Source organism: Eptatretus burgeri, chromosome 1 (assembly GCF_056783735.1).
Source record: "Eptatretus burgeri isolate ZD-2024b chromosome 1, Ebu_testis_v1, whole genome shotgun sequence".
NCBI lineage: Eukaryota > Metazoa > Chordata > Myxini > Myxiniformes > Myxinidae > Eptatretus > Eptatretus burgeri.
Window position 1 is genome coordinate 55,168,963 of NC_140961.1, and position 15,164 is coordinate 55,184,126.

General features: G+C 41.3%; 1 long non-coding RNA gene across 1 annotated transcript in view; it reads left to right on the plus strand.

Moving 5' to 3' along the window:
- Nucleotides 1-4,407: 4,407 nt before the first annotated feature.
- LOC147034523 (uncharacterized) overlaps nt 4,408-15,164 on the plus strand; it is a 68,566-nt gene continuing 57,809 nt past the window's right edge. The window contains exons 1-2 of the long non-coding RNA XR_015059171.1: nt 4,408-4,956; nt 5,073-8,445. This is a non-coding gene — a long non-coding RNA (uncharacterized LOC147034523). The remainder of the gene's footprint in view (nt 4,957-5,072; nt 8,446-15,164) is intronic.

Below are 15,164 nucleotides of genomic sequence, written 5' to 3' on the forward strand. Positions count from 1 at the left end.
TTTCTCGATTTCTTATGTACGCATTTATAGATAAACACAATGCCCCAATTCAGTCGTCGTTTACGAGAGGGAAGGAACGGCCTGTGTAGTTGTTTCTGACTCATGGTTTGAAAGTTTTTTTTGGGGGGGGGGGTGCTTGCAAGTACGGGCACGCGAGAGTGAAGGAACGGCCTGTGTGCTTGTTGTTTCTGCCTCGCGGTTTGAAAGTTTTTTTTTTTTTTGCACGTATGGGAACGTACTCGTCTATCTGTAATTCCAGCAGTGTGTGTGTGTCTGTGTCTGTGTCTGTGTCTGTGTCTGTGTCTGTGTCTGTGTCTGTGTCTGTGTCTGTGTCTGTGTCTGTGTCTGTGTCTGTGTCTGTGACCGGTTTCTCGATGAGCACTGGTCCGATCTAATTGAAACTTGCCAGCTATGTTGCTGGGGACCTGCGGATGTGCCTTTTCAAGGTTTGATATTAATCGGATTAGTGGTTCCCAAGTTATGGCCATTTATTTACCAACCAATGAAAGGACACGTTGCTGCGTAGGTGTGGCTGCGTAGGCCTGTGCGCGGCCGGCCGACAATGACGTCACGTGCCGGTTACGATTGGGATCGGTGCCTTGGTTACCGTGGCGTAGGAGTGGCAATGGTCAATGGCAGCGAATGTCATGGCAAGCAAAGACAGGGAGGTAAACTTGATTTTAATTTTGATTTTAATTAACTCTGTGTGTAAGAATCACAGCAGTTGTTACTTCAATACAAGCGATAATTCATGGAATGCATGTGAACATTCCGTACGGGCACGCAATACTTCCGGATGGTTATGACAATGTATTCTAATTGGTTCAGGAAAAAATATTTTCACGAAAAAAAAAATAAGTGACCAGTATATTCGTTATTGTTGTGTGTCTCTGTCTGTCTGTCTGTCTGTCTGTCTGTCCCGAGCATAGCTCCGTGGGATTTGATCCGATCCTGATAAAATTTTGGTGGGAGGTTTATATCATGATCGAGTTGTGTTTTCCTGAGAATGGGCTTGCTGCGCCCATTATGGGTGGAGCCACGCCAAAAAAACATGTGTTTTTAGGGGGTAGCCGATTTCAATTTGCATCTTCTCCTCGGAGTTTTGTCGAATCTGGCAGGGGTTTTCGGTACTTGGTTCGCCCAATGGCACCTGCATAGCCCCACGGAGCTCGATTTTTCATTTTCGTCCCAAGGTCAAGGTCACGAACTTAGAAAATTGTGAATTTTGACATAAAAATCATACGACCACCCAAACTTTGAGAGCTAGGATGACATATTTTTTATGCATAATCTTGAGGTCATTCCCCACCTAAATTAGTCTTGAAACCATTTTGCTCTATCTCGAACACCTTGCCCATGGCGCCCCCTTCAAGTTTGTTTTTACGCTGATTTCATCAAAGTATGGATAATAATCCGAGGAGTGCGGAATGCCACATAGCCTATATGACATTATATTGTTCCTGAAATGTTCCAGAGGAAGTTTTGCACCAAAGGTCATAATCCTTGACCTTTGGCCTTTAAAGTTCACAAAGGTCAAATTTTCAAATTTGTGGGAATCGAACCGGGTTTTCGACTTTCTTCGATGAACTAACTCCAATAAGCTATAGCACGTATCCCGTTCCCTTATTTTAATGTCCACAACATTGTTTTGTGACCTTTAAAGTTTATGCAAAGGTCAAATTTAGAAAGTTGTTGAACGAAACCGGGTTTTCGACATTTTGCAGCTAATAACCTGTCACTCGTACCACATCATGTTGATAATTTTTATAACTTGGTCAAACATTATCACATCGTCTCATCCTTGACTTCTGAAAAAATCGACATCGTCAAATACCGCCCGTGAAACATCGTCGTCTTCAGACTTGTAATTTCTCGATTTCTTGTTCGCATTTATAGATAAACACAATGCCCCAATCCAGTCGTCGTTTATGAGAGCGAAGGAACGGCCTGTTTGGTTTTTTCAGGCTCGCGGTTTGAATTTATTTTTTTGGTGTTTGTTTTTTGGTTTGCACGTACGGGCACGCACGTACGGGCACGCAAGAGTGAAGGAACGGCATGTGTGGTTGTTGTTTCTGGCTCGCAGTTTGAAAGTTTTTTTTTTTTTTCCACGTACGGGCACGTATTAGTTAGTATAAATGCACGTAATATTCACCAGATTAGTTGCTTGCAGTGTGCAAGCATGCCCCACTGGTGTACAGTATATAGTGTTGTGGAAATGATTCCTGGAGGGTTAATGCTGTTCAATATAGAGAGAAATTTATTTTGTGAATGTTTAGCATAAGCGTTAAGTAATTAAAAATGATATTAGATATGCGTCACTTTTATGTATAGTTTGACACATCCACCCCTCCTCATGCATGTTTCTGAAATTATCATCCATTTTGACCTTTTATCTGATGTTTTCCCTCCGTAACCTGTCCTTTATGGGCTTTAAAGCATCTCATAGGCCTGAACGCATCAGTTTTGGTAGAAAAACAAGACAGGTGCCATCGTCCGGCAGCTCATTATCTCAGAGTTGTGGAATGAATGGTCACGAGGGGTCGCTCTGTCTTCCGACTGGGCTCTGGCCCAATTGCGAGCAAGAGGTGAGGGGTGAAGCACATCATGGGTTAGAGGTGGGGGCTGGTGACATTGAGAGCCTGTGCAGCAGGGGGGATTCGAGGAGTTTCCCAGACAAAATGCCACCGGAGGCTGAAGAAAGACTGTTGAGTACTAATTGGCTATGGTGAGTCAACACCGTATATCCGGATCACATGTGAGGCTCGCTCAGCCTAATTTACATATGACATGTGGTACCTCATTGGGGTGATGCTCGGTATTGTGGCTTTGAGACATGTGATCTTTAACACGTGAAATGTGAGGAAGACCCTGAAGCAATCAACTGCCTTGGTCATGTTGCTATAATGTGTCTGACTTGTACCAGGCAACCGGAGTGACCAACGACTATATATATATATATATATATATATATATATATATATATATATATATATATATATATATATATGTATGTATATGTATGTATATATATGTATGTATGTATATGTATGTATGTATATGTATGTATGTATGTATATATATGTATATATATATGTATGTATATATATATTGTATGTCAATGTGTTTTCTTAACACATGCAACCAGCCAAATCCTCCAATCTTCCCTCATGAAATGGACTGTATGCACATTATAGCCTGAACTCCTCTTTCATATATGCAATAAATCAGTATCCTCATCAATAGTTCACTCATAAGACCAAAAATTTAATCAGGTCCTGGTAAGGGAAAACAAAATGAGGTCTACCATGTTCTCAAAAAAGCAATTCAATACTTTGTACAACTGCTCAATTAATTTTTTTGCTGCAATAAAACTTCACAGTCATTGCCATTCGATCTGTAAGTTGATCAAGTATCACAAAAGTAAATTGCGTCAAGTAATTCGGACATTGCAATGCAAGGTCGTGGAAGATGGAAGATGCTGACGCCTCCACCATATTGACTATTTATAGGACCTCCGGGAATTACCAAAAGGGCAAAACGACAGGGGTTCTGACATAGCGTTTTCTGTATGGATTATATTCTATTTTGCTTGAATTATCTTTCAGTGGAGACACTCTTGACCATGTGTGAACACGATTTACAAATGCAGGTTGTTTATTTTGAGAACGAAGCAGCCAAAAAGTAGAAAACTCTCCTTTTGGTTTCGCTGATTATGGAGAACCTGTTCTGAACGTGCTTGTTTCTTGCCATCATTCTTTTCTTTCTTCTCTTCATACTCCTGCTCTTTGTTCTTGCTGATAAGAAAAGGCTATCCGAAACGATGATTCATCTCCATTAAATATTTCAAAGATAATGATATAGATTTTTTTTGAACTGAGGTACAATAAGGGTCTTTATAAAATCAGTATAATTGACATATAGTAAAGGCATGGGGGCCACACCTAAATGATAACTTTTGAAACCAAATCCCTCTCGAAATGGTGCAAAGTAATCACATGCACTTTATTGGTCCACACCTGAAGAAGTAATTGTGCAACAAGATTCTTGAGCTTAGAGGTGTGTGCACAATGAATATTGTGACAATTATAGTCCGCAAATTTGCACACAATGCAATATGTCATTATCAAATTGCTCGAAAGTAGAGCCAATCTAAATTCAACGCTACCGGTTACATAAATGATTGCAGAAACATTCACATACAGAAAGCAGTAGAGTTGCATTTGTAAAAAAAAAAAACAACAACACAAATTGCGCAACTGATTGCTCCGGTGTGGACTGTATATTTAATTTTGTAATGTTTGAAATTTTTTTAATGTGGGTTTAATTAAATGAGTATTATACACAAAACGTTTTATGAAATTATTTTGTGTTAATTTGATAGGGACTCAGGTTGCTTCGAAAATGCAAAACGTTTTAATGAACTTATTTTTTGCAGAAACATTTTGATGATTTTTTAAGCTCATTGTCCTAATTCCTCAAGATTGTTGCACTCCATCACTTAAAATTGCTCTGCCAGGGCAGGTGAGTGAGTGAGGAAAAGCAGGCTAACAGGGCACAGCCTATGAAGAGACAATCCAAATAACAAACAAGGACTTGTCTATTGGATACCATCAGCAGAATCTGTTGGTAGTCTGTAAAAGGAAGTTCTCTGTCCTGCTTTCTTGCCATTGTGGAGGTGAAAGGCAGTTTTGGGAGCGAGGGGTGGGATTGTGAGAAGGGAAGGTGTGAGCCTGTACTATCCTTGGTGTTGCAATTATGTGTTTGTAACATCTTGGCTTGAGGTGAGGATTAATTGCTTCATGCTTGCAGGAAATGAGAGCACCAGTAGTGCAACAGCATCAGCTTGGACAGAGCTTGGGAGTTGGAAGCCTGTGAAAAAAAAAAAAAAAAACAAGGGGAGGGGGGAGGTCGATGCCTTTGAAAAAGGAGTCGGTGTTGAACGTGTAACAAAAGGAGGTGGGTGGAAGCCAGTGTTCTTCATTACCAGAATCCAATTGAATTTAATTAAACATTTCATAATTAGATATAAACACCAACTTCCACATCCTCTTCCATCCTGTTCTTCCCTCCAGCTCTTCAAGACAGCTGCTCACCACCATCTCAGATCGTCCCCAATCCAAAACCATGATCTTTACTACCCTAACTAACCCACCATCCCACCCCAATCCTTCCTCCTTCCAAATTTCCAGTTTCCCCTCTTCAGAATTTCCTTCTGTATCCACCTTATCCACCCCATGCATCCTCTCCTGCCCCCCCCACCCATTCCTCCCCACACCCATTGTTTGTCCACCTCCCTCTGTCTTGGCCTTTAGCTCTGCTGTTGATGTTGTCCCCCTTCTCTGCTGTTCTTTTTGTCCTGTTGTGTCTTGCTCCATTCAGTGTACTTGCACTAGCTCTTCCATGAGCCCTGACTATATACAAAAATGAAATGAAAGACCAAATACTGCATTGGATTCATCAGAAGGAACCCCAAATATGCAAAGATTGAGTCATCAGAAGAAATCTGGATAGGATTGGGGTTTCAGGTGCTACTCCTCCACCGTCAAACTCATCACAGGTTCAGGCAAGTGAGCTTTCCAAAATATTTTTTGGAAGAATTCACGAAAATACTCTACAAACACATTATGGGTAAATTCATGAATCACATCAATGGTTGAGACATTGGGATTAAGAGTCGGCTTTCCAAATTTGCAGATGACACTAATATAAGCTTGGAGGTAAGGTAGACAGCAGAGAGGCAGATGATCTGATTCAGGAAAATCTGTATACTTTTATGGATTGGACAAAAGATTGGCAGATGAGTGCAGTCCAACATAAGGGGAACAATAAAAATTTTGGGTTGGGAACGAATCATGAAAATAGGGATTACGTAATGCAAGAGGCAGTTTTGGAGTGTGATAAAGATATAGGGTAGGGATTGGAGTGGGGGAGGGACAAATAGACGAGACATTAGTTAATGTGGTTTTAAGTTGTATCCATAGTGTGATAAATTATTAATTAAAAGAGGTGGTGTTAACTCTGCACAGGAATTGAATGAGGACCTCATCTGGAATGTTATGTACAGTTGTGGTCACCACATCTGATGAAGAACACAGTTGCCATATTGAGTGTACAGTGTACAGCAACTATATTGATCCCAGGCTGAGCTAGACAAAGCTATGAGGAGCACGGATAAAGGCCCAGTCACACCTTGACGTTTTAGCCAGCTTATGCCGATTTTTGGAAAATTTGTCTAAAACGCTGGTACACGTCGAATACGTTATGGGTAAGTTTTCATAACATTGAGAGCACGCTGAAAAACACTGCCATACGTCGTTGTACGCTGGCTTTAAACATTGTACTTTTCGGTTGTCCTCAAATTTTCCATGCTTGAAATTTTAAGACTTATGCCAGCGTATGACTCACACGTTCCGCATAACACTGGCCATAAGTTGTAGGCACGTTATGCGATTGTTCACACACGTCGACACACGTTACTTGTGAGTTACTCATAAGTCGAAACACGTCGAGGTGATGTTTAGCGTACCCGAAACTTATTTCTAACCTATGAGTTACGTGCTGTACTCACGTTACGCGATCGGTGACACACATCGACACACGCTACTTGTAAGGTGCTCATAAGTCGAAACACATCAAGGTAATGGTTCGCGTCAGTGTTCCAGACTCCCTGGTTTTTTTTTTTTAAGGTTTTTTTTTCTTCCTTCCTTCGGTATGATGGTGATTTTGACACTTCGATTTCTAGTGCGGTTATAATATAATTAATAGGCTGCCGCTCAACGATTTAAATCATAACCGCACTGTACACTGAACACCGTCATACCGAAAAAAAACAAAAAACAGGGAGTCTGGAACACTGACGCCAACCATTACCTTGACGTGTTTCGACTTATGAGCACCTTACAAGTAACGTGTGTCGATGTGTGTCAACGATCGCATATCGTGCGTACAACTTATTCCCATCGCATGTGGAGCGTGTGTCATACGGCAAGTACGTCGTAAAATTTTCAACATGTTTAAAATTACAATACGTACTCCATTTAATACGACGTATGATAGCGTACTTTAGCATTCTATTCACGCATACCAAACTTACCCATACCGTATTCGACGTGCGCCAGCGTTTTAGACGCATTTTTCAGAGGTCGGCATACGCTGGCAAGATCGCCAAGGTGTGACTGCGATGTTGACACTTCCATTTCTGCGGTGGTTATGATTTGAATTGTTCTGCAGCAGCCTTTTCATAACCTACGCCACGTCATCGTCGGCGATGCGTGCAATGCGCTATGCATAAGTTAGACTATCGTTAGGCATAGGTTGTGAAGGCCGACAACAGGTTCAGCATTCGTTGGTATAAGTTATCTATAACACAACGAAACGTTCTGTGTCCGTTACTAATACGTTATGCATAAGACCAAGTCGTTATGAATACGTCCGAATCTTTAAAAAAAAAACATCAAAAGTTCAACGTAAGCCAGCGTTTTACATACATTTTAATACGTTGCCATTGCTGGCTTAAACGTCAAGGTGTGACTGGGCCTTAAGACAGACAGGACTTTTTACATGACAAAGGAGGCGATTACAAGGGGATCTGACAGATGTTTAGATAACGAATGGTATCTACAAAATAAGTGTAGAAGAATGTTCAGCAGAATGGACACTGACAGACTAAGTAGTCACAGTTTAAGAGGGAAGAAGAGGAGAGTTAGGATGATAGTATGGCAGGGGTCTTTCACTCGGACAGTGGTGAATGCATGGAATGGTCACCCTGCAAGGGGGGTGACAGTGGAGTCAGTGGACAGCTTTATAATTGAGTTGGATAGGTATCTGAAAGTACTAAGAGTTGGCACAAATTTGCAGGCATGATGTGCCTAATCGTCTCTTCCTACTGTGAAGTTCCTTTATAATCCATATCTTGTTACTTCCTTTATGGGAGGGGCCAGGGGCGGAAATAGAATTCAGGCCTTAGCACTGTTTATGTTCATGGTGGGATTAGTAAAACACCTCTGTAATAAGATTAATGTTTAATGCTAAGTGGTCTGATGTGAAAACCTCGTGCAGGGATGGCCTTGCTCCATTTTAATGCTTAGTTAGGCTAAAGACATTTTGTTTTGTGTGCCCCTTGTCTGAACTGAGCATGTCCTGGGTGGGTTGGGGAAATCGGTGTCCAACATGGCATGATGCCTTTCTTCCCAGGCATGATTGGCTCGCACATTTTCCTGCTTACTTTTCCCATCTGCGCTGGTCATTATCTTGCAGCAGTGTACTCGCACTAGCTCTTCCATGAGCCTCGACTATGAGTTGACCCCTCATCTTGCATCTACCCTGCCATCAGCGTGTGAGTGATTTGAGGGAGAATCGTGGTGCCTGGACATTGGCCACAACGTCAGGTGACTGGCTCCACCCAGAAGGCATGGAGGCTGAGCGTGGTGAGAGGAAGCCAGAAAGGTCAGTGAACAAGACTTCTTCTTGCTCTCTTCTTCCCCACCTCTGCTCATCCTCACCTCCTCCCTTCTTCCTTGTTCGATCTAGAGATGGATGCATTGACCCCCAACTATGGTATCATGCCTTGATGCAGGAGGAAAGAGGACACCCACTGAATATTAGCTACTGCCTTAAAAACATGCCTGGTTGATCCGTATGACTGTGGCACCTTAGTTAATGAGCTGGTCTTTCTGGATTATATATTACCGTATTTTTTTTGTCTTTCTTGTGCCGAAGTTCGTTCGATGTGTTCTTTCCCATCCAATAAATCCTCTATATTTGGTAAGACCACGTATCTGCCTCCTACCATGTCTCATCATGCTAAGTATAGCATCTCAGCTCATTGGGTTTTCCTGGAGGGGATTTAAATTAAGAGGATTAATTTAGTCCGACAATTGCTGGCACCTTTAGAGGTTGCTGAAGGCTTTCCCGATAAAAACCCGTTCGTATCAGATCTCAATCTAATTCGTTGTGTGAAATCGGTTGTCCACGCGACCTGCAAGTCGTGGCGTGTACGATTCCGCCTACTGGGATGTTAACCCGAACGACCGACTGGCGGACTGTACAGGTGACAATGTCGACAATCGCAATTTGTAAAATTTATAACCTCCTTGATCCCACTTGCCACATTAATGCATTGATACTCCACACCCACCACTTCTCCATAAATAGACAGCCCCAAAATATTTTCAGTCATCTCCATTTAACATATCGACTAAGCTCATCATCATTTCTCATGCTGTGCACAAACAAACGATGCAATGGATTCGAATTTCTAAAATATTTATTGCAATTATGTCTCATAATTGTCTATCCTTAATTGATATGACACTATCGGTGACATACTTTTGGAGAGATGAAGCTGGGTGAAGTCATTATGATTCTGTCTTTAAATTGTCATTGTTTGTATTACCATACGCAAAACAATTTCAAATAATGTGTTATTGTAGTGGAATCTGTTCATTTTCCAAATCTACTGTCATTAATTCTTCCGTGAAAAACAAAATGCATCAATGGGCAGACGAGTTGTAATACTTAGTTTCATAACTGGGATGAAACAATGAGTTGTATGCACCTGCCAGTCTGTCTCAAGGGCGAATTCTTCTTATGGCAATGTAACATTGTAGTAATAATGTACAGGATGTATGGTGCTCATTGGAAGGTCTCGGAGGTTTTGAGGGCTATTATACTGTAGCCTATTGCAAGCTCTACTACACCAGCAACCTATCTGCTTAGACATTTTCAGAGGCAACCTATTTTTCAATTTGAAGTTTGCTTCAATATTTATGATTTTCATTATCGGCATGCTGAACACAGCCTCGGGAGGCAAGTTAGTTTCATTTGTAATTAATCATTTTATGAAAGCCTGATCCAGGAGATTTAAATTTTGTAACACCTCGTTTGAAGTTCTGGTCTTTTGTTTGGTTACCGATCTGCAAGCATCATTATGTGGAAGAGAAAAATCCACTAAAATCAAAGTCCATAAAAAAATATTTGAATTCTTCACCTGCCTGAGATGTTTTTAATGCATCAGCAATTTCGAGCACACAGTTGTGTGTACTCTCATTCCTTGTGTTGTCAAATTCAGGTATTTTAAAACTGGATTACCGGGGCTGCAACTACCATTGCTTCATACAGACATATCGACTTTTTTTTACTGACAATACAACAAGTTCAATCGTCATTTAAAAAATAGATATAAGGTAATAGATAATATAATGAACAATAGTTGCAATGAACTATCAATGCTTCCAAGCAGCAACATTTAGAGTCGAAAGAAAAACTGTGAGACCCCCTTCAAATTTTAACAATTTTGAAATAGGCATGACGACAAACCAATAATAATAATAATAATAATAATAAAAAATCTCTTTTTCTTGTTGAAATACGTCGGTTTTTGTCTTGCTTGCCATGAGGGCTAATTAATAATTCGTGGCAAATACAAGTATTCAAATGATAATTGCTCTAGCCGATGATCTACACATATGTACGTATGCAGATACCTATATACCCGTTTTCTCCATTAAGATTCATCAAGTTTCCAAAGACGAGAAAATGGTCAATACAGTAAACCCTCCAATATCGTGGGGGGGGGGGGGCGGGGGGAGGGGTACTGCCTGAAAAATGCCGCGATCGTGAAAACGGGGGGATCGGATCCTGGACTTCGAGAAAATGTTGAGGAAGATCGACAGCTGCCCAAAATAAACACATTACAATTAAAACTCGAAGGGCACTCGATAGAGTGCATACCTCCGCCACATAATGCCTGATCCACAAGAACATATCGGGCTCAATAACTTTTTGAAATATGATTTTTATCGTTTTTGAGCCCCATCTCTCAATGGTGGGGAACCACCTTAAGAATGTAATAATTCTCATACCCAGATCCGGATTTGGATCTTCACCAAAATTGAAACGATTCGTCGTCATGACACACCCAACCAGTCCATGAAGTTTCATCTGAATCCGTCCTAACTTTTTGAGATATCATGCTATATATCAATTCTGGCCCGATCTATTAATGGTGAACAATCACTAACAAAATTCTAGCGGTCTTGTCCTTGTCACGTACCCAACCTGCCCACCAAATTTCTTCTGGATCCATCCACAAGTTTTTGAGATGTCCTGCACACAGACAGTCAAACAGACAGGGGTGAAAACAATCTCCTTCATCTTTTGGTGATGGAGGTAATAAACATGTATAAACCAAAATTATAGATATATTGTTGCGAATTCGTGCCCGCCGGCGTGCGAACGGCCACGTGACTCGAATCGCGGCACGTCGCCCACCGGACGGACAATTCAGTTGTGACCCTCCGGGAACTATCGCCCGGAGCCAGTCACCGGTGGGCCTTTCGACCTCACCACAATCGTGCCAATCGGCCACCCGCGTAGGATAGGGTTGTTCGCCAAACTCGACCTACCTAAGTATCCACACGGATGGTAAACCGGGTGATCGTACCTCGCCGCAGGTGGACTCCGGACACTGCAAGCTCCAACGAGCGGATCGCTCTACGGACCGCTTCTCCAAGATCCAGACGGGCAGAAGACCACGAACCGCCGACTGATACTGACACTCTCACCGACCGCCCTGACCTGACCCCCTCTGACCTGACTTTCTTCTGGTGTGACTTTCCCTGGCCTAACTTCTCCTGAGCGGCGCCTCCGTGCGCCCTTTTATTTCCCCGGCACCCCGCCCCTCCCTTCGCGGCATGCGGGGGGGGGGGAACATTCCACCAGAGAAATCGGGGCGGAAGTTGAGTTTCAACCGTCATTCTTGTTTACCAGAGAAATCGGGGCGGGAGTTGAGTTTCAACCGTCATTCTTGTTTACCAGAGAAATCTGGGCGGGAGTTGTTGTTGTTCCCCTTTTGTGTTCGTGGAGATGTTGACGGTTGCTGGCGGAGTGGTGAGGATGGCGTGGTTGTTGAGAGGCAGGTGTGGTTGTGGTTGTTGTGAAGCGGCGTTGTGGTTGGTGGTTGTGACGTGGTTGGTTCAAAATAAAGATAGAACAGAAAAACGGCTATCTCAAAGCGTCGCAGCCCGAATGAATCACATAAATTCCCTCTAAACAACGGGTTTGGGGCTAACTACACATGTACTTAGAGATATCTCACGTACGGGCCCTTCATGGTGTAATGCGAATTTCCACAGCCGTAACAATATATATATATATATATATATATATATATATATATATATATATATATATATATATATATATATATATATATATATATATATATATCTATCTATCTATCAGACGTTCGACTGGTGCCCTTATAGTTTCAATTGTAAAATGTTTTTTGGCTGCCATCGATCTTCCTCTATTTTCTCAAAGTCCAGGAACCAAACCCCATACTTACTGGTTTTAACAATCCTAACTGGTATGGTGAGCATCACCACGGATCATGTCTTGCACCGTAAAAGCACATCATCCGCAAAGAACAACCATCTGTCTGCCACCCAGACAATTTTCCCCCAAATGCAACCCATTCAACCAGAAGGCACATGATGTGGTCGGCGGGTAAATTGAAACGTGGAGTGTGATGAGCACTCCCCTGATCTCCATTGGACATTGTCCTACACCAATGCATCACCTCTAACCCGGAGGCCTCGGCCTGGTGACTGTCAAACAGACAAAGATTACATGGTCAACATCAGTTAAACATCAAACTGAGCCGCCTATCTGGATTTTAGGCTTGTTTGGCCTCATCAGGGCAACATTCCGAAAAATATCGAACCATGATGACCACATTCGTCGTTTAAACATGTTTGTCAGTTAGAAAGATGAAGATGTAGAACTTGCAATTGCTATTGGATCATTCGGTGCACGACAAAGTGGCCTGCTGCATTGCCACATAGAACAAGAATAAATGATCCTGCTTGGACAGGAAGGTACGAGATGGCATCCTCTTCCAAAATAATCCCGTCTCTTCAGTGTTAAAAACCTGCTCTAGCATATAAATCCCTTCCTTTGCTTGGTTATTTCCATAAGCCATGGCTGAACTCCAGCCTTTAGCCCTGGGTGCCTCATGGAAATGTCGGTAAATCCTGAATGATTCCTCCCATATCACCAGTCCACTCAAAGGTAATTTTTTTGTTTGGTCCTCGATCCAAACATTAAGCACTTTTCTCATCCTTTCAATATGACAATCACGAGACTGGAATGAGCTTGTTGTGCTTTGTGGAGTGAGAATACTTAAACGGATATGTGACTCGCGTTTACACGCGGTTGATTCAGTGATCCGGCAATGATGGCCCATGGATGCCGCACTTTCACTTCTTACTGATGCATCTATAACAGCTTGATTTTTTTCGCACAATATCATAACCTTTTTCAGCCTTTTGGCACGATTAAGTTTTTTCCATTGTTTTACGTTTGGGCGCCATTACCTGTTGTGTGTCTACTCGATCTTACAGGATCTCCGTATGTCATTTCTTGTTTGATGATGATTCATTTTTAAATTTAGCTACATTCCTGTATGCTCGTCTGATTACTACAAATATTGTTGCGCAAGAAACAACAAAGGCTCATAATGAGAGATAACCATATACGCGAAAGCAAACAATGACTCCTCTCAGCTCAAAAGCCACTATTGGCCAAAATTTAACACCGTGGTAATGAATTCAGAACACAATAGGTTGTCCGCGATTAGTAGAAACCCGCGATATTAGAACTCATGATATTTAAGGGTTTTCTCTATTGTTTCACCTGTTCTGGCCATTTTGTTTTACAGAGATACTTCTTTTCAAATTTGATGTACATCCATCCTAGTCCATCGATCATGCATCTTAAATTTTGTTTCAATCTATTCAGTAGATCATCTCGAGGGAAGACCTTTGAAAAAAAAAAAACATCCATTCAAGATTGCCGTCAATCTTCGGTAAATCAATCAGTTTCATTGGATGATATGCACTAGATAGCATCACATAAGTTACAACAACTCTGTGTAGTTTTAAGTTTATCGCTGTAGAACTCTCCAAGATAAACAGACGACAAAATGCGGGAGAATAATAATAATAAAAACAACACAAGCTCAAACCCATGTTATTCTTCTAGTCGTTATGCTGTTTGATCCACTTGGCACATCGATACTCGAAATATTCTCCACCAGGAAGAAATGACTGTTTTCTTCCTCGTACAATTGTTGCACAACATACATCCCTCATTCTCGGAGTAAACTAAAATAATGATTATTATTATTATAATAATAAGACACATTACTTAGATAAAAAAAAACGAATTGTTTTCCCTGCAAGTGAACATTTCTGGAAATCTTGTTGCAAAGATCTAGATTTGGTGACAATTTGGAGGGGGGTGTAAGAGGGAGTGTGGGTTAATCCTTGCATCGTGAAAGCCAGCTTTGTCAATTTGGTAATTATGAAATAGAGTATTATGTTGGCGAAACAATACATCACATCTGGGATTTTATTCATCTCAGTATTTTGATTGCTTCTTGGAAATTGGTGTGAAATATTCTGTCCTGTGATGTTAAATTAAAGAACCAGATTGAATCAATATGCATCCTGTCAAAGTGAGGCCATCACTTCCTCAGCAGTTTCTTGCAATAAGAAAAATTATGTTTTGGTAGACTTTTACAATTGCATGCTCTGAGCTTTTTTTGGGTGGATCAAAATGATGAAATAAATTTTCTTTCATTGTCATGTGTTGTGGAAATAGCATTTTATAGATTATTACGTCTGCCACCGAAGGTGGAAGGTGATGTCTTCACCTTTGTCTGTTTGTTTGGCTGCTTGTGTGCAGGAGATTAAATTTGGTGGGCAGGTTGGGTGTGTGACAAGGACGAGCTGATTATATTTTGGTGAAGATCCAGATCCGGATACTATAATTTTTTAAGTGATTCTTCACCATTGAGAGATAGGGCGAAACTGATATATATCACGATATCTCAAAAAGTTTTGGACAAGTTCGGACAAAACTTGGTGGGCAGTTTGGGTATGTGACGAGGACGAAGTGACTTGATTTTGTTGAAGATCCGTTTCCAGATCCAGATACGAGAATTTTTTTTAATTTTTAAAGTGACCACCATTCAGATATGAGGCTAAAAATGATACACAGCATATGACAAAAATTTATTGGGCCTGATATGTTCTTTTTCATCAGGAATTATGTGGTTGAGGTATGTGCTGTATTGATTGCACTTGAAGTTGATATTGGTA